This window comes from Bos indicus x Bos taurus, chromosome 18, assembly GCF_003369695.1.
Source record: "Bos indicus x Bos taurus breed Angus x Brahman F1 hybrid chromosome 18, Bos_hybrid_MaternalHap_v2.0, whole genome shotgun sequence".
NCBI lineage: Eukaryota > Metazoa > Chordata > Mammalia > Artiodactyla > Bovidae > Bos > Bos indicus x Bos taurus.
Window position 1 is genome coordinate 7,283,740 of NC_040093.1, and position 25,307 is coordinate 7,309,046.

The 25,307-nt window shown below is 43.9% G+C and overlaps 1 pseudogene; it reads right to left on the reverse strand.

Moving 5' to 3' along the window:
• Positions 1 to 20,547, reverse strand: part of LOC113875582 — a 32,999-nt pseudogene extending 12,452 nt beyond the window's left edge.
• Positions 20,548 to 25,307: the final 4,760 nt, after the last annotated feature.

Here is a 25,307-nt window from a genome sequence, read left to right on the forward strand (position 1 = left end):
ATAAAATGGTCAATTTACCAAAAAGCTGTAACAAGTAAAATATACATATACATCTAACATTAAATATCTCAGAAAAATGAAGCAAACATTGAACAGGCATGTACAGACCACATGGCCCAACAAAAGCATAAAACACATGTATCTCAAGGACACATAAAGCATTCTCTATCAGAGACCACATGTTAGGCCAAAATTAACCATCTTAAGAGACTGATAGCAGGAAAGTATCTTCCCTGACAACAATGAAATAAACACAAGAAAAAAAGAAAATTCCTCAAATGTGGACATTAAACAGCTCACTCTTACACCACAAATGGGTCTAAGAAAAAATCACATGGAAATTTTTAAATACATGGATGAAAATGAAAAGAAAACATTACAAAATTTATAACACACAGAGAGCACTGTACTAAAAGGAAAGTCTGAACTGTTAAATGCTTACAGTAAAAAACAGAAAAGATCTGATATCTGAAATCTATTTTTAGACCTTTAGGAAGCAAAAAACGGAAAACAAACTAAACTCGTTTAGCAGAAGGAAACATGTAAATAAGAAAGATTAAACCAGAGATACAACAGAAAGTAGAAAAATACAAAAATCAACAAACCAAGAGTTGATGTTTTGAAAAAACTATGTAGGAAAATCCCCACCTAGACTAAGGAAAAGAGAAAAAAAGATTCAAGTAACTAAAAACAGATATGAAACAGAAGTGAATACAACTGAGGTCAAAGAAAGTTTCTAAAGATAAGGAAGTACTATGACCAATAATGCCAATAAATGACAGAATATAGGAGATACTGGCAAATTCTCAGAAACATACAAACTATTTTACTTATTAAGAAATAAAAAAATTGATAAGTGTTGAAAGTGAAAGTGTTAGTCACTCAGTCATGTCTGACTCTTTGTGACCTCATGGATTGTAGCCCACAAGGCTCCTCTGTCCATGGAATTTCTCCAGATAAGAATACTGGACTAGACAGCCATTCCTTTCTCCAGGGAATCTTCCAACCCAGGGATGGAACCTGGGTCTCCCACACTGCAGGCAGTTTCTTTATGATTTGAGTCACTAAGGAAGCCCATTATAACTAGAGAGATTTAAAAAGTAGTCAGAAACCTCTAAGAAAAATACAGGACCAAATTCTACCAAACATTTACAAAAGAATTACCACTAATCCTGTAATTCTATGGAGCAAGCATGATTCTAATAGTTTGCTGATTTCCCAAAGACACAAGAAAGGAAAACTAGAAACCAATACCCCTGACAAATACTGATGCAAAATTAAAATACTTACAAACCAACTTCAACACATATTTAAAAGATCTGGAGAAATGGAAACAGAACAGATGGGGGGGGGGGGGGGGAGGAAGGAGAGGGTGAGTGAGATGTATGCAGAGAGTAACATGGAAACTTACATTACCATATATAAAAGTAGAGAGCCAATGCGAATTTGCTGACTGACTCAAGGAACTCAAACAGGGGCTCTTTAACAACCTACAAGGGTGGGATCGGGAGGAAGATGGGAGGGAGGGCACATATGTATACCTATGGCTGATTCATGTTGGTATTTGGCAGAAAACAACAACTTCTGTAAAGCAATTATCTTTCAATTAAAATAATTTAAATAAATAAATAAAAAGATCTGACACCATAACCAAACGGATTTTATTCATATAAGGCAAGGAGAAGTCAACATACAAAAATCAATTAATATGACACACTACATTAACAGATTAAAGGGGAAAAAAAAAACCAGGATCATCTCGATGAAGGAAAAAACCATTCGACAAAACTTTGACAACCTTTCAAGATGGAACACTCAATAAACTACAAACAATACATTATACCAACATCAACATAATAAATGCCATTATGAAAACAGCACAACAATGGGGAAAGAATGAAAGCTTTTCCTCTGAGGTCAAGAAGAAGGCAAGGATGCACACTCTGCACTACAGTTCAACAAAGCACTGAAACCCTTAGAGCAATTAGATGAGAAAAAGAAATCAAAGGTCCCCAAATTGAAAAAGAAGTAAATTTATCTTCTTTCCCACAAGACAAAGTTTCATCAGTAAAAATCATAAAGATTACAAAAGAAACATACTATATGAAAAAAGATTCTTTAATAACCAAAGGATCAATAAACCAATTAATTCATTATCAAAACTGCCAAGACAATCTTTATAGAAGCAGAATAAACCATGGTGAAATTCATAGAACTATTCAAAGAGCAAACAGCAAAACTCTTGAAGAAGGAAGATGGAGGTCTTTCTATTTCAACAACTATTACAAGGTAATCAAGGTGAGGTGGTACTGGTATAAAAACAGACAAATAAACCAACTGAACAGAACACAGTACTCAGACATAATTCTTTGTGGATATGTAAAGTATATTCACAAGGATGTCAAGATACACAAAAGGGAAAGGACAGGCTCAATTGATCTGATTCCCAGATTTGACCAGCTACTGTGCACACACCTGACTTCCACATGCAGTTTCCTTACCCTGGTTGACAGCAGACAGCGCATCCAGATAGGCCCTAAGCAATCCCTGCTGCCCAACAGCACTGAGACCCTGTCTCCAACCCATGGGTGAGAAGTTCGGCCCAGGATGGTGCCCAGGGGAGCCTCCTCACAAGGGCCAGGTCACCGGGTCATGGGGAGATGGGATCTAAGTGGAGACGACAGGGCCTGAGGGAAGGCCCCAGGTGAGTGTGCGTGTACAGGAGTCACACAGGACACTCCAGAGTCAGACATGATTAGCGAGTCCAGAGAAGGGCATTTCAGGAAGGACAGACTAAATATGACCTTACCTGAGAAAGAGCCATGCCTCACTCCTTTTCTTTCCTCTTCCTTAACTTCAGGGCTTCCTAGGCAACACGAGTCTTCAGAGGTCTATTATCAAAGTTGAAAACATGCTGTTTAATGCTTAGAGTCAACACATCCTCTTCCTGAGCCCCAGCCACACACACAGCGAAGCCCTCACCATGAGGAACAGACAGTCCCCTGTGGCCACTGTCTCAGGAGGGACTCAGGACAGTCAAAACCTGCAGAGAGACCACCATGGGACATTCCCACACTTTCCCTCAGATCACACTCCCCTCCTGGTGAGGCCTCATGTACACAGCAGCAGGAGGCACCTCTGCTGACCAGGCAATCTCCTTCAGGTCACACAGCAGGCCCTGATCCATCCCCACTCAGAACAGAGCATCCCCTCCTCAGCCCAGATCTGAGCCCTCAGGACTGGGAGGACTCAGAGTCCTGATGCTCAGTGAGGGATCCAGACTGGAATCAACTGGGGCATCTTAAACACTCTCGAGCTGTGGACCAACACAAACTACCTGAAGGGGAATCTCTGGTCAGAGGGTACAAAACGTGTGTCGGGAGCCGCGTTAGGCATTACTGACAAAATGGAGGCACGGCCCCAAACCCCTCTATTTGTCCCACAGGCATGGACCCGGGATGAAGGAGTTAGGTCTTGTGATTCTGACCTGTTTTTTCATTTCCTCGGTTGAGTTGACTGAAAAGAATGTTAAGGTGCTTATTGTCCTTGAGAGGAGGATGAGAAGGCACAAAGCCTTGTGCAGTTGTGCCCAGAGAAGAATCCATAAAGTTAACCATTGACATTTGTTCAAGGATCTTTACAAAGAGTGTTCCAGGATGAGCACGTAGGCCACAGCTTGAGGCCATGGGAAGGATTGTCATCTGAGATCTATTTGTGAGGGAAATGTTTATGGCAAAGGAAGTTTGCTGAATTTAGGGTTTAGGAATAATTAAGAATAGTTAGAAGCTAAAAATTTAAGGAATGTTGTAGTGCTAGCATATTTTACTATAGCTTATAGAGATTAAGAATTTCAGAGATATTAACAGCTAGAAGCCATTTCAGGAGATAGTGAGCTTAGAATGCTAGGGGCAAACAGGATTTAGAAAGATAAGAAATAAACTGAGGAATGTGGTATGCAGCCCAGACATAAGCATGAGTTACAATGTAATCACAAGTTAAACAGGATTCTGAGAGAATTGCTGAAGCAGAAACTCTGTTTGAAGGGCAACAATGTTTTATGGAGACAATAAATCTGGGTGAGGGGAACTGAAAATGCCAAACTTCTGACTTAATGCTTTTGTCAAAGTATAAAAGAGAACCTGAAGCTTGAAATAAACATGCAGTCCCGTACCTTGAGTCAGAGGCTGCATCATCCTCCGCCGACACTGCTCATCTCTTCAGGCTGATTCCCTGGCTGCTAGAGCTGGACTCCGGCACATGTGTATGCAAAATGTGTCATCAATGAAACGTGAAGCCCGGACTGAGCACCATTCAGAGGAGAAAAGCACCCCCCAACTCTCTTTTTCTTTCCCAGCCTTACTAAGGTGTAACTAACAAAAATGGTATAAATGTACTGTGTACAAAGTGATCATGTCATAGACTCGTACACTGAATAATTATTATACTCGAGTAAGTTACACATCCACCTATGAGTACACTGTATTATTTCTCTCTGGGCGAATTTCAAGGATATAGAAACACTACAGGCAGCATGCAGTACCTCAGATCCCCAGACCTTACTTATTTTACAATTGAAAATCTCTACTCTTTGACTACCAGTGCCCCATTTCCCCTTCCACCCGGCTCCTGGTAACAGCCTTATTACTCGATGGCTCTATGAGTTTGACAATTCTAGTATCCACATAGTGTCTGTCCTCCTTTGTGAGGCTTATTTAACTTGGCATAATGTTCTCTAGGTTCATTCATTCTGGCATAAATGCAGGATCCTTGATTTTTATATTTATATACAGAGAAAAAATAGTTCATGAATATACAGTATATAATAAATATTTCTATACCACACTTTTGTAACCTATTCTTTCGTCAAGAGACATCTGGGCTATGTCTATGCCTTGGCTACTGTAAATCCAGTCACACTCATGGGACTGGACATATCCCTGAAAAACTGATTGCTTTTCCTTTGGATATCTGTCAGAAATGGGTTTGATTGACTGTAGGCCTGTAGGCCTGTTCTAATGGAGAAGGCAGTGGCACCCCACTCCAGTACTCTTGCCTGGAAAATCCCATGAATGGAGGAGCCTGGTAGGCTGCAGTCCATGGGGTTGCTAAGAGTCGGGCAGGACTGAGCGACTTCACTTTCGCTCTTCACTTTCATGCATTGGAGAAGGAAATGGCAACCCACTCCAGTGTTCTTGCCTGGAGAATCCCAGGGTCGGGGGAGCCTAGTGGGTTTCTGCCTATGGGGTCGGACAGAGTCGGACACGACTGAAGCCACTTAGCAGCAGCAGCAGGCCTGTTCTATATTAATTTGTTAAGGAACTTCCATTTTATTTTCCCACATAGCAGTACCATTTACATTACCACCAACAGTGCAGTTAAGATTCCGTGTTTTCTGTACTGTGCCTGTATGTGTGCTTACTAGGGGAGGGACAGTAGTGGATAACAGAGAACACAGCCTGGCAGCAAGACAGTTGCAGCTGCATCTTCTAGAGGACAAGCCTCCAGGCTGCAGATCACTGTGGCATCGCTGCCCTCTGATTTTTTGGAGCCATCCTCCCCTACATCACAGGAGTTTATGACTCTTCTCAGGTTGGGCCCAGAGATCGCTATCGAGCAGGACCACCTTATAACAAGCATTCTGTGATCTTAACCTTAGTACTCCTATTTTCCCGGCGGGACTCAAACAAACTTACAAACTTTCATGGTGTCCAACAGAGTGTCCACAGAGCCCACAATGAGCCTCTGACCCTCTTGTACAAACACAAAGCATTCCAAGCCCTGATAACTCATGCATGAGGCAAAATACAAAGAGGACACCCAAGGATCCACAGACACAAGACACCATATTTTCATTTACAGTGAGTGATCCAGGTCAAACATCAAAATCTCCAAAGACTATGAAAACGACGGATCATTCCAATGATGCACATGGCCCACTGAGACCTCAGCATCTTCCAAGGAAACACTCCAGATTCTCTTGGCATCTTCCCAAATGCACATGAAGCTTTCTTCACCGGCAACCCCAAGTACACAATGATACCAAAGTTGATGCAAAAAATGACCTGAGATGTTCCCTGTTACTCTATGGTGCCTGCCTGCTAAAAGAGCCAACAAAAGCCAGGGAGTGAGTGGATGCTGGGGGCACCTGCTAGAACCAGCCCCTCAAGCCCAAGGCTCCCATCCTCCTGCACACACAGGTATCTGCGGGCTCAGCCCAGGCCACAGTTCTAACAGTGGAAAAGACTTCTCTTGGCTGAATTCCACGTCCTTCGTTGCTGCTCACGTGTGGTCACAAGTTGTCAAATCAAACCTGCGCAGGCAAGTGTCAGCCTCAGCACTGCTGTCCCAGGAACACGAGCTAAGGCATTGGAACCTCAAACCATTCCATGCGGGCTTTCCAACAAACCCACTTCCAGGTTCTGCAACCTGAACTGAGACACTATTTTCCAACAGATCCACACCTGCCTTGTCCCTGCAACTACACTTGGGATGGGCGCATGCTCCATTCACTGGGCTCACCTTGATGCCCCCAAATACTGCTCCAAGCCTCCTGCAGACCCCACCAGGCTCCCTCCACTTTCCCCATTTGTCTACCTCTCCTCCCTGCATGACTGAACTAAGCAAGACTAAAGCACACAGGGATTTCTTGGCAAAGGGGATCACAAGACATGTGCACACGAACTACCACCCAAAGGACACTGCACATTTAGTATGAAAATCAAGAAACTGGCCCTCCTGGGAAAGTCTGCCACCACCTGGGGACATTATGGAGTCCACGTACAAAGGCATTTGTGATGAGGAAGTCTCAAAGCAAGGGTGTCCAGGTCTCACTATCTCCTGTTTTCTCCATCCACACCTATTTGGAAAATATTCTGCCTCTTGGGGGGAGCGGGGGGCAGCGTCCCCTTCCTGCCCCATTAGGTTTTGGATTTCTGCTCATCCTCAGTGCACTGAAATCACAATCACTGACAAGAGCACATGAACTCCTAGATGGCAAAGCTGCTGTCCACGATGGTGACTGGTCCTGGATGGACAGAGCTTAGATCTGGGGGCTGCAGAGGACGAAACCCAGCAGACTAAACATGGGGACATCTTAGCACACTGCTTGAGGACACCAGCTCTGTAGGGCTTTTCAGGACTTCCTATATTTCTTGGCTCATCTTTTGAGTAATTAAGTAGTCACATGGGGTAAAGATCAATTATAGCTGAAATGTCCAGAACATGGGAAACATCTTCATCACCTGCCCTGTTCTCTTGGTCTTCCCTGAGGATTATTCAGCTCAACCCATAGTCCAGTCATCTAAAGACATTTCCAGTATCAGGTACTGCAGCCACACTGGGAAGAAGAAGAACACTATCAGCCCTAAAAAGAGGGGAACCAGGAAGGACTCAAAATAACCCATGAAGAAGGGCCTTAATTTCTGCTGATGGCAACTGATACAGAGGCAATAAACCTGGGTAACATGAGAGAGACTGTTAGGAGGGGATGGGGAGACCTCTCTGAGCCTAAACTTGAAGGGTGACAAAGGGCCTGAGCCAGGGTGACCTGAAGGTGAGAAAAGGAACTATGATGCCAGACAGAAATGGTTTTGGTATTTAGAAACAGAGAAAAGGTAAATGAGACCAGGACAGGCTAAACCATGAGCAAAGAAAGGGTCAGCTCCCGGGATGAGGCTGGAGACACTGACAGGGCCCTGAGCTTGACAGAGAGTTGTGGAGCCACAGCAAGGAGTAAGCTTTTGTCCCAAGAACAGATGAAAGCCAGTGGAGGTCTGAATGTCAGGACATAAAAAAAAAAAAAAAAAACTCCCTTCAGATTTAGCCTTATTCATAGAAGTCATCTAATTCTGAGCCTGTGATCCTGCCTCCATCCTACAGTTTTCCTTTTCGTTTTTCATTGAGGGAGGATTGGGATCTATTTAAAATTCGAATTACCACCAGAAACTCCCTCCAAACCAGAACTGCCACACACAGACACACAGCCAATTTGGCTAATCATTTCAGGGGTCAGTGTTGCTCACGCTCAGAGTTTCCGGTCTAGTTGCTCATCTCCATGTTACAAGTGGGCTCCCTCAGGCCCAGAGAGAAGCCGTTTATGAGAAGGTCTGAGCTGAGTGAAGACAACTGGGTATAACTGAATAGTGAAATGGGAGGCTGAAGGGCAAGGGGGCCAAGTTTGTCCTTATTGCCCGTCCCATTTAAGACCATGAACATCTGTCATGTATCTGAGCAAAAGAAACTTTTCTTTCAAGATTGGGTCAAAGTGATACCAAGCAGGTAATTCTTTATTATAAGACTGCAGTAAAATATTTTAAAAATACAGAATTGCAAATATATATCCACTGGTACAAAAAACAGTGTAACGGGTCAGCTTAGAAATAGGATCTGAGCAATCTTTTTCATTATGAATAGAGAGGCTCTGTTGGAAGGTCCCAAGTCAATCCAGTCCATCCTTCCTCATTTGCACAGAAAAGTCAAAAAGGGACCTGAGGGAAACATCTTCATATCACCACACAGCTCACTTTTTTTTTTTCACTGATCATAGAAAATGGAGAAAACAGACCACTAAACTAACCAGTTAAACTAGGTGTTTTGTTTTGTTTTTCTTTTTTTGAAAGGAAAGAATGAAGCATGTTGGGAGCCGCGTTAGGCATTACTGACAAAACGGAGGCACGGCCACAACCCCTTCTCTTTGTCCCGCAGGCACAGAACCGAGATGAAGAGGTTAGGCTTTGTGATTCTGACTTGCTTTTTCCTTTCCTTGGCTGAGTTGACTGAAAAGAATATTAAGGTGCTTACTGTTCTTGAGAGGAGCATTCTAATGCTAAGTCGCTTCAGTTGTGTCCGACTCTGTGTCACCCCATAGATGGCAGCCCACCAGGCTCTGCAGTCCCTGGGATTCTAGAGGCAAGAATACTGGAGTGGGTTGCCATTTCCTTCTCTAATGCATGAAAGAGAAAAGTGAAAGTGAAGTCGCTCAGTCGTGTCCGACTCTTAGCGACCCCATGGACTGCAACCTACCAGGCTCCTCTGTCCATGGATTTTCCAGGCAAGAGTACTGCATGAGAAGGCACAAAGCCTTCTGCAGCTGTGCTCAGCGAATAATTCATAAAGTTAATCACTGACATTTGTTCAAGGAGTTTTACAAAAGAGTGATTGCTATCTGAAGCCTATTTGTAAGGAAAGTGTTTTTGGCAAAGGAGTTTGCTGAATTTAGCGCTTAGGAATATTTAAAATAGTTAGAAGCTAAAGACTTAAGGCATGTTGTAATCTTAGCATATTCTATTATAGCTTATAGAGTTTAGGGACTTTAGAGATATTAACAGCTAGAAGCCCTTTCTAAGAAATAGTGAGCCAGGATACTAGGGGCAAACAGGACTTAGAAAGATAAGAAATAAACTGAGGGATGTGGTATGCAGCCCAGACATTAGCATGAGTTACAACGTATTCACAAGGACACAAGAGAAGAAGTAAATAAGAGAATCTCTGAGGCAAGAACTCCTTTTGAGGGGCAACAATGATTCATGGAGACAACAAATCTGGGTCAGGGGGAACTGAAAATGTCAAACCCCTGACCTAATGTTTTTGTAAAAGTATAAAAAAGAATCATAAGCTTGAAATAAATAGGCAGTCCAAGAAAACTGAGAGGCTGTCTCGTTTCGTGCTGACACCGCTCACCCCTTCAGGTTGAATCCCTGGCTGCTGAAGCTGGATGCCGGTAGAAGCATTTTATTTTGTTGGTTTTATCATGTTAAATGTTCTTTTTTCCCCCCATTTCTCAAAGAAATGCCTTTAATTTCACAAGATCTAATGTCATACCTCCGTTATTCTCTGGTAAAGAGCTAAGACCAGAAATATCCATTTGTGTGTGCACACATAACAACATACACACAATTCATGTCTTTGGTAAAACCACAGTTGAAAATATGTCTGTTTTATTACACGATGTTGAGAGGGTAACAGGCAGGAAGGCCAGGGGGTCTCCAAATGGAGGAAATAGGCTGCAAGTGTCAGACATTTTTATCTCTCTTAAGCGGCAGGAGGAAACAAACTAGCGATATTTTTTTCCTTCTCTATACAAACTTAAAAGGAGGTTTCTCTTAAAATACTGTGTTGTCATAATGATACCTGGGGTCACACTCTCAAGACAACCAGGACTGAAGGTGCCCAGGGGTCCCCACACAAGCTCCCATCCTAATTACACCTGAGGAACCCCAAGTATTAATAACTGTGGGGGGCCAATCTGTCGATTTTCTTTTAGATACTGGGACAACTTACCCCGTGCTTACTGAATCCCCTGGCCCACTTCCTTCCCAATCCACTTCCGTAATGGGACTGTCTGGACGAGCCAAAGGGTATTATTTCAGTTATTCTTTATGCTGTAACTGAGATTCTGTGCTATTTTCATTCGAGTTTCTGATTGTGCCAGAGTCTCCATCACCCCTTTGGGGAGGAATATACTGATCAGTTTGCATTCCGATCTCAAAGAAAGGCAATGCCAAAGAACGCTCAAACTACCACACAATTTCACTCATCTCACACGCTAGTAAAGTAATGCTCAAAATTCTCCAAGCCAGGGTTCAGCAATATGTGAACTGTGAACTTTTTGATGTTCAAGCTGGTTTTAGAAAAGGCAGAGGAACAGAGATCAAATTGCCAACATCCGCTGGATCATCAAAAAAGCAAGAGAGTTCCAGAAAACCATCTATTTCTGCTTAACTGACTATGCGAAAGCCTTTGACTGTGTGGGTCACAATCAACTGTGGAAAATTCTGAAAGAGATGGGCATACCAGATCACCTGACCTGACTCTTAAGAAATCTATATGCAGGTCAGGAAGCAACAGTTAGAACTGGACATGGAACAACAGACTGTTTCCAAATAGGAAAAGGAGTATGTCATGCAGAGTACATCATGAGAAATGCTGGGCTGGAAGAAGCAAAAGCTGGAATCAAGATTGCTGGGAGAAGTATCAATAACTTCAGATATGCAGATAACATCACCCTTATGGCAGAAAGTGAAGAAGAACTAAAAAGCCTCTTGATGAAAGTGTAAGTGGAGAGTGAAAAAGTTGGCTTAAAGCTCAACATTCAGAAAATGAAAATCATGGCATCCGATTCCATCACTTCATGGGAAATAGATGGGGAAACAGTGGAAACAGTGTCGGACTTTATTTTTTGGGCTCCAAAATCACTGCAGATGGTGACTGCAGCCATGAAATTAAAAGACGCTTACTCCTTGGAAGGAAAGTTATGACCAACCTAGACAGCATATTCAAAAGCAGAGATATTACTTTGCCAACAAAGGTCCATCTAGTCAAGGCTATGGTTTTTCCTGTGGTCATGTATGGGTGTGAGAGTTGGACTATGAAGAAGGGTGAGTGCCGAAGAATTGATGCTTTTGAACTGTGGTGTTAGAGAAGACTCTTGAGAGTCCCTTGGATTGCAAGGAGATCCAACCAGTCCATTCTGAAGGAGATCAGCCCCGGGATTTCTTTGGAAGGAATGATGCTAAAGCTGAAACTCCAGTACTTTGGCCACCTGATGCGAAGAGTTGACTCATCGGAAAAGACTCTGATGCTGGGAGGGATTGGGGGCAGAAGGAGAAGGGGACAACAGGATGAGATGACTGGATGTCATCACTGACTCGATGGACATGAGTCTGAGTGAACTCTGGGAGTTGGTGATGGACAGGGAGGCCTGGCGTACTGCGATTCATGGGGTCTCAAAGAGTAAGACACGACTGAGCAGCTGAACTGAACTGACACAGAACAAGGTCCATGCCTCTGTTTTCCTGATTATGGAGCCCTCCCTTTCTCTCCCTTTAGTTGAACAAAATATAAATCCTAGAGTATGGGCTGATGGAAAATCTGTGGGTCGAGCACAAAATGCTATTCCTGTAGTTGTCAAGCTCAAAGACCCACACTTACTTCCACATAAGAAGCAGTATCCACTGAAACCTGAGGTTAAGGAAGGGTTAAAACCCATCATCGAAAATTTAAAGGTGCGGGGACTATTAGTTCCCTGTAACACTCCATGCAACACTCCTATTTTGGGTATAAAGAAATCAAATGGAAAATGGAGACTAGTTTAAGATTTACGAATAATAAATGAGGCTGTAATTCCTTTACACCCCGTGGTGCCTGATCCTTATACTCTATTGTCTGAAATTCCTGAGTGAGCCAAATATTTCTCAGTACTTGATTTAAAAGATGCTTTCTATGCTGTGCCTTTGGCGGAAGAAAGTCAATTTCTATTTGCCTTTGAAGACCCTACACAGCCAGCTTCTCAGTTAACCTGGAGAGTTTTGCCCCAGGGATTTCATGACAGTCCTCACTTATTTGGACAAAGTTTGTCACGGGATCTACAAAACTTTAATAGCTCTGAAGTGGTGGTGTTACAATATGTAGATGATATTTTGCTCTGTGCTGAGACAGAATAAGCTTGTTCAAGAGCCTCAGAAGATTTCTTAAACTTTCTGGCAGGCTGCAGTTATAAGGCATCAAGAGAAAAGGCTCAGCTTTGTCAACCATCGGTTAGATATCTGGGCCTAATCATATCAGAAGGGATTAGGGCCATAGGCCCTGAAAATTAAACCCGTACTAAATCATCCCCTACCTATGACTTTAAGACAATTGCGAAGATTTCTGGGAATCACAGACTACTGTCGTATTTGGATTCCGGGTTATGGGGAACTTGCCTGACCTTTATATAAACTTAGAGCTGAAACTCAGCAGGCCCCAACAGACAAACTGGTTTGGTCTCCAGATACTCAAAAGGCTTTTAAGGTTCTTCAGACTGCCCTCCTGCAAGCTCCCACTTTGAGCTTGCCCACAGGGTCAGGATTTAATTTCTCACTGAAAGAAAAGGTATGGCCTTGGGAATTTTGACACAAGCCCGAGGCCCACACCAGCAACCTATTGCTTATCTACGCAGAAAATCAGATGTAATTTCATTTGGGTCGCCCCACTGCCTAAGAGTAATTGGGGCAGCGGCTTTATTAGCACCTGAAGCTTTAAAAATAATTAATGGACAAAATCTTACTGTACTGACTTCTCATGATGTGAATGGAATCTTAAATTCTAAGGTTAATATTTGGATGGCAGACAGTAGACTTTTAAATATCAGTCATTGTTGTTAGAAGGACCAGTAACTAAGCTGAAAGTTTGTGGAAATTTAAATCCTGCCACGTTCCTTCCTGAGAAGGAAAATGAAACACCTGATCACGACTGTTCCCAATTTCTAACTTTAAACTATGCAGCTTGGGAGGATCTAATGGATACCCCATTAGACAATCCTGACATGGAAATATTTACAGATGGCAGCTCTTTTGTTTGGGATGGAAAGCATAAAGCAGGTTACACCTTGGTGACTGCTGAATAGGTTTCAGAAACAAAATCTCTCCCCCAGGGAACCAGTGCTCAGTTAGCAGAGCTTGTGGCTCTGACCCGAGCTGTAGAGTTAAGCAAAGGGCAGCTAGTAAATATCTACATGGATTTTAAGTATGCTTATTTGACTTTATATGCTCATGCTGCAATATGGAACGAAAGTTTAAAACAGCAAGAGGAGAACCTATTAACTGCTATATATTGTCCTAAAGAAGAAGCTGTTATGCATTGCAAAGGGCACAGCAGGGATGGGAGTAAAGCAGCTGAAGGTAATCAGCAGGCTGACTGCCAAGCCAGAAAAGCAGCACTTTAGGAAACCCCTTCACTGCAGAGGCCTTTGATCTGGACAGGTCCTGTGGAACAGGAAAAACCACAATATACTGAGGAAGAATTAGAAAGATATGAGAAAAGAGGAAGTAAGATTACAGATAACGGATGGTTACAGTCTGAGGATGGACGATTAATAATTCCTGAAAATGCTCAATGGAAAATTCTTAAAGGGTTTACACCAGAGTTTTCATTTGGGTGCACAGAGTACTTACCAAATGGCTTCGCGTTTGTTTGAAAGTAAAAACGTAATGAAAACTTTAAAGAACGTATCAAAATGTGTGAGGTTTGTCAGAAAAATAACCCGAAGACTGAGAACCTAGCAATATCTGGATTACAACGAAGTGGAAAGTATCCTGGAGAGGCCTGGGAAATTGATTTTACTCATATGCCAAAAGCTATTTGATATTCTTGCTTACAAGTTTGGGTAGATACTTTTACTGGATGGACTGAGGCTTTTCCCTGTCGTAGTAAGCAGGCTAAGGAAGTTCTAAAGATTTTAATCCATGAAATTATCCCCAGGTTTGGGCTGCCAAGGAGCCTTCAGAGTGACAATGGCTCCGCATTTAAAGCTGCTGTAACTCAGGGGGTATCTAAAGCTCTAGGAATAAAATATCACTTACAGTGATAAATGAAGATTGGGAAACCCCAATCTTCAGGAAAGTTTGAAAAAGCTAATGACATTATCAAAAGACATCTCTGCAAATTAACTCAAGAGATGGAGGACAATTGGATTAAAGTCCTACCCATAGCTTTAGTGAGGGCTCGAACTGCCGCCAAAAAGGAGGGACTGTCCCCCTTTGAATCTATTTATGGAAGGCTTTTCTTGTGCACAGACATCGTTATAGACCCTGAAGCCTTGGAATTAACTAGTTATGTAACTCAGCTCTCAGCTTTTCAACAGGCATTAACAGAACTCTGGGAGACAACTCCTGACCCAGGCTCTGAGTCAAGCAAGCCTCTATTTGAGCCAGGAACCAAGGTCCTCATAAAAACATTGGGATCTGGGGTCCCATTCCTCGAGCCCCTCTGGGAAGGCCCTTAACAGGTTATTCTTTCTTCTCCCACAGCTGTCAAAGTGCCAGGAATTGATTCGTGGTTACATCACACTTGAGTTAAGAGATGGCACCCTGACCAGAACTAAGTGACTTCATTTTATGTCTTTACTTTCTATGCTCTGACTTTGTACTTTTCAGATAGGCCTGTAATCTATGTAAGCCTACTTCTGCTGACTCCAAAAATCCTGAGTGTGCCGTTTGATCCTCAAGACAATGCCTACCTGTCCTGGGCTCACCCCTAGGCTGCATTGCACATTGGTCTAACTGCTGGGTCTGCGGAGCGCTCCCCTCTTCATCAGTGAAAGGCTTCCTGTGGTGGACATCTCACTTCAAGAAAAAGACTTTCTCCAAGTCTGTGAATACTTTTGACAACAATCATATGTCATGCCTCGTCTTCATCTGATGACATCTACCAGCCCTAAAATGGACTGGTGCAACACTTTGTACTTTAACTATGGACATAACATGACGTTTAATTTTGATTATACATTGTCTCGGTTTAATGACTATTGTGCTACACATAACACAAATGGGTCTGGATCTAATGGTTTTTTACCTGATGTTTATCAAATATGGGATGAGGTTATATGGCTAACTCCTGAAAAAGGACGTCAAGTATCTACTGCCCCTATATGCTGGGAACAAACAGAGCCATCCCCAAAAGTTAGCCAACAACTTAATTACAATGATTGGAAACAATTGGGATTTTTGCCTCAGGGAATATGCACCATAATCATTCCCCTGTTTTCCAACCCCAATTCAGGTCCTCCCTTTGTCTGGCCAGGCACTAACTGGGACTGGATATCTCAGTCAGGTGGCTTGATCCAAAAGGGACCTATTGGATATGTGGCTCTTACCTATGGGCATGGCTTCCCCCTGGTTGGATAGGGAGATGCACCCTGGGTCTAGCCTTTACTCACAGCTTTATATTTTCAGAGCTTCCAGAAAAGCCTGCTAATTTACACCACCTTAAAACTCGGTGGGCAAGGTCTGTATTTCACTGGTATGATTATTTGGCTGAAGTCTTTGTTCCCTCTTTGGGAACTACAGATGTTATGCTACGAGTGGATGCTTTGACTAACTTTATTCAACAGGCATTACAAGATTCTCAAAAAGCTATTTCAGCTCTTAATGCTGAATAAGCACTAATTAGAAAGGTGGTTTTACAAAACAGATTGGCTTTAGATATTCTGACAGCTGCACAAGGAGGAACTTGTGCCATTATTCATACCCAATGCTGTACATATATACCTGATAGGAGCACTAATGTTACTCATTTTACTGAACACATGAACAAGATGACTGGGGCTATGGATATTCCTGAAGCCTCAATTGCCTCATTTTGGGAGATGGTAACTAGTGCCCCATGGTGGAAAACTATCTGACTTACAATAATTCTGATTGTTTTGTTTTTGCTGTTTGCTCCCTGCATCTGTAACTGTGTAACTGGATTTGTTTCTAGTTGCATGAAAGCTTTTAAGTGACAAATGGTTGTGTTAGGGGAAGCACACTGATTGAAACCGCCCACCCTGGCCAGGCACCATAGTAACCATTTGCATGAGTTGTTTTATGACAGGAGATCCTGATAAGGAATATGGAACTAATGAGCCACCACCAACCTGAAGAGTTCGGGAAAGGATGAAAGGAGACACGGAGTGTCTGTCCACTTCCCAGAATCCCTCTTGCTAGCATCCATCTTGGCTGAGCGATGCATGTGCCACCAGGAAAGACTCTGAATTAGAATGATTGGCTAAAGAGCACCCGGAAACTAATCTCATCACCATAAAACCCGAGACTTGGAGCCACGTGGCAGAGCAGTTCTCCTGGGTTCCGTTTCCCTACTGCTCTACACGCGGGTGCCCTCTCCCAATAAAATCTCTTGCTTTGTCAGCACACGTGTCTCCTCGGACAATTCATTTCCGAGTGTTAGACAAGAGCCCAGTTTCAGGCCCTGGCAGGGGTCCCCCTTCCTGCAATAGTTGCTCAAACTCCTGCTACTGCTGCAGCTTCTTCCAACTATTATTTGGGGCCCCTGGATCAGACATCTTCAGTACGAGGGTTAGGAGAATATGTTGCCCCACCAATTTAGGGACAATGCCCCTTGTCAGCTCGAAAGCAGTTATGGAACGAGAACGATGCCCCTTTCCCCTAGGCAACATAATTCTTCTAAAAGAAAAGGGGGCAATGAGACGGTAACAGGCAGGAAGGCCAGGGGTCTCCAAATGCAGGAAATAGGCTGCAAGTGTCAGACATTTTTATCTCTCTTAAGTGGCAGGAGGAAACAAACTAGCGGTATTTTTTCCTTCTCTATACAAATTTAAAAGGAGGTTTCTCTTAAAATACTGTGTTGCCATAATGACACCTGGTTTCACCTGAAGTTAACTATTCTCAAACCTTGAGTAAACCAATGCATGTTTTTTATGGAAATGTTTGTCTTAAGCTATGTTAATAGACTATGCATTTACCCCAGACTCTGTCTTCAAGTTGGTTCTGCCTAATGGCTCAGAACCTACTTCACAAACCAGTATGTTGTACTCAGATACTGTTCCCCTAATCTATGTAAACAAAACTATTTGTATGGTAATCTGCTCTTCTACAAGATTCAAGTTAATCATTTTATGGCCTGGGATGAATCATCTGGTGCCAAGATTATCCCAAAATGCATCTTATGGACCAGGGGCCTGGTGCCATTCTGAGTTTTAAAACATTCCTTTCCTTCATTTACAGACTGCTACTGACTATAATGGCACCCACTCCAGTACTCTTGCCTGGAAAATCCCATGGATGGTGGAGCCTGGTAGGCTGCTGTCCATGGGGTCGCTAAGAATCTAAGAGTCGGACACGACTGAGCGACTTCACTTTCCCTTTTCACGTTCATGCATTGGAAAACGAAATGGCAACGCACTCCAGTGTTCTTGCCTGGAGAATCCCAGGGTCAGAGGAGCCTGTTGGGCTGCCGTCTATGGGGTCCCACAGAGTTGGACACGACTGACACGACACAGCAGCAGCAGCAGCCCCCCCATTCTGAACCCTCTCCCACCTCTCTCCTTACCAGATCTCTCTGGGTTGTTCCAGAGCACTGGCTTTGGGTGCCCTGCTTCGTGCATTGAACTTGCACTGATCATTCTATCTTACATATGGTAATTTACATGTTTCAATGCTATTCTCTCAAATCATCCCACCCTCACCTTCTCCCACTGAGTCCAAAAGTCTGTTCTTTACATCTGTGTCTCCCTTTGTTGCCCTGCATGTAGGGTCACTGGTACCATCTTTCTAAATTCCATATATATGCATTAATATACAGTATTTCTCTTTCTCTTTCTGACTTATTTCACTCTGTATAATAGGCTCTAGGTTCATCTACCTCATTAGAACTGATAAACGAGGTGACATTTTTGCTAAGTATGCCACAAAATAGTCTAAGATGATTTACTACTTACCAAAGAAAATTTCAAATTTATGAGATGAAGGGAAGAAAGCACTCAGGCAAGGAATGAATCTGAAAAAAAGTTGAAAAAAAAAAAACTGTGAAATATTTTTAATCTAAAATTCTGGTGTCAAAGTTTTAAAAAATGTGGAGAATAATCATATTTAGAAAAGGATGATACAAGTCGAATACTGGAAACTAACAAAGGTTATTTCTAAAGCTAAAAATGATTACAGAAACTGAATGAATTAAGACCTATTCCAAGCTACAAAAAGCACCATACATAAAGAAAGGAGAAAATGTGAATCCGTTTAAAAAAAAAAGTGTCCCCTTAAAAACGCTACCCAATAATGATACAGTGAATAAGAATCTGCCTGACATTGCAGGGGACATGGGTTCTATCCCTGGTTCAGGAAGATCCCACAAGTACAAGCAACTAAGCCTGTGCACAACTACTGAGCCTGTGCTTTAGAACCTGGGAGCCTCAACTCCTGAGCCCAGGGCACAGAACCGAAGACACACAGCCAAGAAATTAATTTAAAAAAAAAAAAAAAAAAAAAGCTACCACAGGGTGACACTCTAGAGTCAGTCATTTCTTGCCCCAGGTCTCTTCTTCCCTGACCTCTATCTTATGATAGGACAAGGGAAGGGGGTCACTCACAACTCAGTGAATCAAGCCACTGCCCCAGGCTCAACAGGGTTTGCAAATGAAAGTTATCTTCTGCCACAAGTAATAAAAAAAAAAAAAGACACAAGCCTTATAGACAGGAGTTTTGAAATTCTCAGCCTCCTCTGTATAACTAAAAAAATCATCTGTATCCAAACAACTGGCCACACCTGGATCGAGCTTACCCCTCTGTTCACCTATCTACCTGTTTCATCTAGGTTTCTTTTTCTCCCCCTCTGCTCTCCTGCTGTTCCTGTCCTATTTCCTCCCTCACACGTGTCCTGTCCCAGGCTGCTGCAATTCGTTCCCCCTCGAAATGCTCTCTCTCTCCAACCTTCCTGAGTCTTTCAAAAATCCATACCTATGTCTGCCTCTTTCTTCTCCCATTTCGGCTCCCTCTCTGCGCTCCAGATTACTCCCCTTCTCTCGCTGTGACTCTCCCTTCCTCCCCACTCTCTGGCAGGCCATGTGGCTATGCTTCCTTCCAGCCCCTTTCTTCCTCTGCTTCTTACCTCTTTCTCTGCCAGCACCATAAAACCGGCCACCTCGGATTGAGACGTGAACCCTTGTGGCGGGACTCCATCCGGGTGAAAACACAACCCCGGACTGTAACCCAAGAGGCCTGGACTCAAACCCGGCCAAAACCCAGTTAGGGACTCTCCACCTCTGATGTCCTCATCGCCCTTCGCCTCCCCGCTCTCATCACTGATACAGGGCAGTTCTCCCTACGCTGTTTTCCAATCCCTGGAGATCTGGCTTTCTAATTTATTAATACTTCTCTATTTTACTCACTTGGCTATTTTCAAGGCTTAACCTCTTTGACTTGCCTATCCCTTTGCAAATCCCTCAGCCATTCTCAGTTTTCTTATTGGTTCTCCCTGATGCTTTTCTCCTCAGTTGCAGTTATTTCTCTCAGTCCTTCTGACTCTGCTTCTCCTGATCCTCCTGCCTCCTGAATTTACTGAGTGGGCCACAGAACGAGACGCCCCCGGACCGGAAGATCACCTTTTCCGACCGAGATGAATTGGGCATGGAACAGCACTGGCGGTCACAAGGCTGGACCAGGTCACCTACCCTACGCGGGGTGAGGGGACGGGCTGACAGGAAAGGGGGCTGCTGCGGGGCAGAAGGACCGGCCTCAGGAGACGCGAGGACAGACGGGCTGGGAGGGACGGGGCTCAGGAGCGAGACGGACTCTCCGGAATCCCGGGACCGGGGAGACGGCGCGGCCTCTCTGGGCTCTGCCTCTAGCGGTCGAGAAGACGACGCGGCGGGCGCGACTCCAACTCGCGAGAGAGGGCTTTACTTGGCGAGGCCAGAGGTAAAAAGGGGTTTTAAGCCGGAAAATGTCGCCAGAGGCGGTGCCTACGCGGACCGAGAGCCGAAACCGCCTCAGCAACACTTAAAAACCAAACGAAAAGATAACTGGGCCGCCAACGGCAGCGGCAGCGTTTTTTCGGTGCTGAGCACCGGGTGCCACGGTTTTCAGGTCGCTGGCAATTCCCACACCATGAGGACGAGTGAGCGGGGTCGGAGGTGTGGATTTGAGGGGTGGCGTGCTCTTCAAACTTACTCTAGAAGGAAGCTTAGGCGCAGCTCGGGGACCTCGGGTCCGCGCTCTCCAACTTCCGGCTCTGTGTGAAAGGGGTTTTGGTATTAGAGCTGAGCTGAGGCTTCCGATCGGGGGCGGGGACGAGCACCGGCTGCGCGCAGAGTTCGTGGGAGGAGCGGGCCGCGAAGGGGGCGGGGCCTGTTACCTTGACAGCACTAAGTTACCTTCTGTAACACAGCTCAAGTAAAACTTCAAGCTTCAGCTGAGGCTGAAACTCCAATACTTTGGCCACCACGTGCAAAGAGTTTGAGAGGGTAACAGGCAGGAAGGCCAGGGGTCTCCAAAGGGAGGAAATAGCCTGCAAGTGTCAGACATTTTTCTCTCTCTTAAGCAGCAGGAGGAAACAAACTAGTGATATTTTTTCCTTCTCTATACAAATTTAAAAGGAGGTTTCTCTTAAAATACTGTGTGGCCATAATGACACCTGGTTTCACCTGAAGTGAACTATTCTCAAACCTAGTGATAACCAATGCCTTTTTCTTATGGAAATGTTTGTCTTAAGCTATGCTAATGTGCTATGCATTTACCCCCAAACTCTGTCTTCTAGTCGGTTCTGCCTCTTGGCTCAGAACCTACTTGACAAACCAGTATGTTTTACTCAGGTATTGTTCCCCTAATCTATGTAAATAAAACTATTTGTATGGTGGTCTGCCCTTCTTCAAGATTCAAGTTAATTATTTTATGGCCCAGGATAAACCATTTGCTGCCAAGATTATCCCAAAATACATCTTACGTGGGAGGGGCCTGGTGCCATTCTGAATTTTAAGACATTCCTTTCTTTCATTAACAGACTGCTAGTGATATATAACATCCAGCTGAAGACTAGCAGGGGGTTACTCTTTCTGCCCACTTCTGATGCCTATATCAGAAGCTTTCTCTATCTCCTTTATACTTTAATAAAACTTTATTACACAAAAGCTCTGAGCGATCAAGCCTCATCTCTGGCCCCGGATTGAATTCTTCTCCTCTGGGGGCCAAGAATCTCGGTGTCTTTGCGTGATTCAACAATAACCTTTCATCTTGGGGGCTCGTCCGGGATCCTTCAGGACAAGGTAAGGACGCTTGGAGCTCTAGTTCTTTGTTCTCTTAGCGAACACGTTTTCTGGTGTGCTTTACTAACGCTATGGTGTGCTTGTGTGAATGAATGACATGCCCTGCGCGAAGCAAGTGAGGAGCCCTACTCTGCGGTTCCACGGTGATCTCATACGGCTTATGGCAGAAACCTGTCGGGGGTTTATACCGACCTGCCAATGCCAAGAGGCACCCAATGTTCAGAAACTGACCAGAAATGGACAACGCGTGTGGACCGAACTCTCCCTTCTCGGTCAAACTTTTCCGTCTCTTTGACCGTTTCATAACTCCTTGGGAATTAGAAGTACTAACCTAATCTATCAGATCATAGACTTTCAAGGGACTGGTGATCTATACTGTTACTGTGTACTGTGGCTTAGGTCCCAAACTTAGATTGGTAGTCAAGAAAGCGCCTAGCCTCGCTAGGAATCAAAAGTTCGGAAGCTAGATGGAGCTCTAGCTCCAAGAACATCTCTAAGGTTAAAGGTTACTCAGATTGGGACTGCAATGGTTTTTTTTCCCTTTGGTAACGCTGGCTCTTAGTGGACCAGATGGAGGCTCTTATATTGGTGTGGTGATGCTTGGTAAGAACATCTCAACTTCATGTTCGTATCAGTCTTATTGTGGTCAGGAATATGCTCAAGGTCGTGCACAGGCACTCAGGTCTTAGCTTGGGAGACATTCCGGAAGGTTACTCTGATTCACCCCTGGTGACATCAGAGGCAAGCAAGGTTAAAGGTGAAGAGCTGGACGTCAAGTAGGGATGCTATCAGGTCTACCCCTGGTACATCCCCACCCCATCTCGGTTGTAGAACCGGGAGGGACGCGGACAGCGCCTACGTCGGTAAGGGACAGACTAAATCCGACCAGGAAGGAAAAGCTTTTGGTGTAAAGTCTGTCTACACCCCCATCTAGCGCACGGAGGGACGCCTCCAGTAGAAAAAATGGCGCTGGTTGCTTTTTTTCTCTCTTACAGACGGGAGCTAACAATTCCAGCCTCACTCCTTTGAACTGTATCCTGAAAAACTGGGATAGATTTGATCCCCAGGGCTTAAAGAAGACACACCTGGTCTTCCTATGTGATACTGCATGGCCACGGTATCCATTGGAGGATGGCGAACGGTGGCCAGTTGGAAGGTCTCTTAAGTATAATACTGTTTTACAATTAGACTGGTTCTGTAAGGAACTAGGAAAAAGTGATCTTAAAAGATAGCTTTCTCACTCAGTTGGCTCCAGATATCCGCCGTAAGCTATTAAAATGGGCGTATAGACCAAATCAGTCTTTAGATACTCTGTTACAACTGGCTCAGACAGTCTATTATGGTAGGGAATATCAGGGAAAGAAAGAAAGGCAAAAAAAGACAAAGGAAAAGGCGGAAGCCTTCACCATGGCTATGAAAATCGTTCTTAAACAGCCTGAAAAAAATGCCCAGGTAAAAAGGGATGGGCTTGCTATTACTGTGGAAAGGAGGGGCACCTCAAGCGGGATTGCCCTCAGGCATGTAAGCCGCCTCAGGCATCTAAGCCACCCCGGCTCCATGTCCGGTCTACAAAGGACCACACTGGAAGAGAGACTGCCCTCAGAAGCCTAGGTCTCCGGGGCCGGACTCTCAAGACAATCCAGACTGAAGGTGCCTGGGGGTCCCCACACAAGCTCCCGTCCTAATTACACCTGAGGAACTCCGGGTATTAATAATTGTGGGGGGCCGATCCGTCGATTTCCTTTTAGATACTGCGGCAACTTACTCTGTGCTTACTGAAGCCCCTGGCCCACTTTTTTCCCTATCTGCTTACAAAATGGGACTGTCTGGACGAGCCAAAAGGTGTTATTTCAGTTATTCTTTATTTTGCAACTGGGATTCTATTTTCACACGAGTTTCTGATCGTGCCAGAATCTCCCTCACCCCTTTTGGGGAGGGATATACTAAACAAGGTCCATGCCTCTGTTTTCCTGATTATGGAGCCCTCCCTTTCTCTCCCTTTAGTTGAACAAAATATAAATCCTAGAGTATGGGCTGATGGAAAATCTGTGGGTCGAGCACAAAATGCTATTCCTGTAGTTGTCAAGCTCAAAGAACCGCACTTATTTCCACATAAGAAGCAGTATCCACTGAAAAACCTGAGGTTAAGGAAGGGTTAAAACCCATCATCAAAAATTTAAAGGAGCACGGACTATTAGTTCTCTGTAACAGTCCTTACAACACTCCTATTTTGGGTATAAAGAAATCAAATGGTAAATGGAGACTAGTTCAAGATTTACGAATAATAAATGAGGTTGTAGTTCCTTTACACCCCTTGGTGCCTAATCCTTATACTCTATTGTCTGAAATTCCTGAATGAGCCAAATATTTCTCAGTAGTTGATTTAAAAGATGCCTTCTATTCAGTGCCTTTGGCAGAAGAAAGTCAATTTCTATTTGCTTTTGAAGACCCTACACAGCCAGCTTCTCAGTTAACCTGGACAGTTTTGCCCCAGGGATTTCGTGACAGTCCCCACTTATTTGGACAAAGTTTGTCACGGGATCTACAAAACTTCAATAGCTCTGAAGCGGTGGTGTTACAATATGTAGATTATATTTCCCTCTGTGCTGAGACAGAGGAAGCTTGTTCGCGAGCCTCAGAAGATTTCTTAAACTTTCTGGCAGGCTGCGGTTACAAGGCATCAAGAGAAAAGGCTCAGCTTTGTCAACTATCTGTTAGATATCTGGGCCTAATCATATCAGAAGGGACTAGGGCCATAGGCCCTGAGAGAATTAAACCTATACTAAATCATCCCCTACCCATGACTTTAAGACAATTGAGAGGATTTTGGGGAATCACAGGTTACTGTCATATTTGGATTCTGGGTTATGGAGAACTTGCCCAGCCTTTACATAAACTTATAGCTAAAACTCAGCAGGCCCAAACTGACAAACTGGTTTGGTCTCCAGAAACTCAAAAGGCTTTTAAGGTTCTTCAGACTGCTCTCTTGCAAGCTCCAGCTCTGAGCTTGCCCACAGGGTCACAATTTAATTTGTTTGTCACTGAAAGAAAAAGTATGGCCTTGGGAGTTTTGACACAACCCTGAGGGCCTCACCAGCAACCTATTGCTTATCTAAGCAGAAAATTAGATGTAAGTTCACGTGGGTGGCCCCACTGCCTAAGAGTAATTGGGGCAGCGGCTTTATTAACACCTGAAGCTTTAAAAATAATTAATGGACAAAACCTTATTGTACTGACTTCCCATGATGTGAGTGGAATCTTAAATACTAAGGTTAATATTTGGATGACAGACAGTAGGCTTCTTAAATATCAGTCACTCTTGTTAGAAGGACCCATAACTAAGCTTAAAGTTTGTGATCCTGCCACTTTCCTTCCTGAGAAGGAAAATGCAACACCTGATCACGATTGTTTCCAATTCCCAACTTTAAACTATGCAGCTCGGGAAGATCTAATGGATGCCCCATTAGACAATCCTGACATGGAAATATTTACAGATGGCAGTTCTTTTGTCCGGGATGGAAAGCGTAAAGCAGGTTACGCCTTGGTGACTGCTGAATAGGTTTCAGAAACAAAATCTCTCCCCCAGGAAACCAGTGCTCAGTTAGTGGAGCTTGTGGCTCTGACCAGAGCTCTAGAGTTAAGCAAAGGGCAGTGGGTAAATATCTACACTGATTCTAAGTATGCTTATTTGACTTTACATGCTCATGCTGCAATATGGAAAGAAAGACAGTTTAAAACAGCAACAGGAGAACCTATTAAACATTTCAGAGAGGTCGAA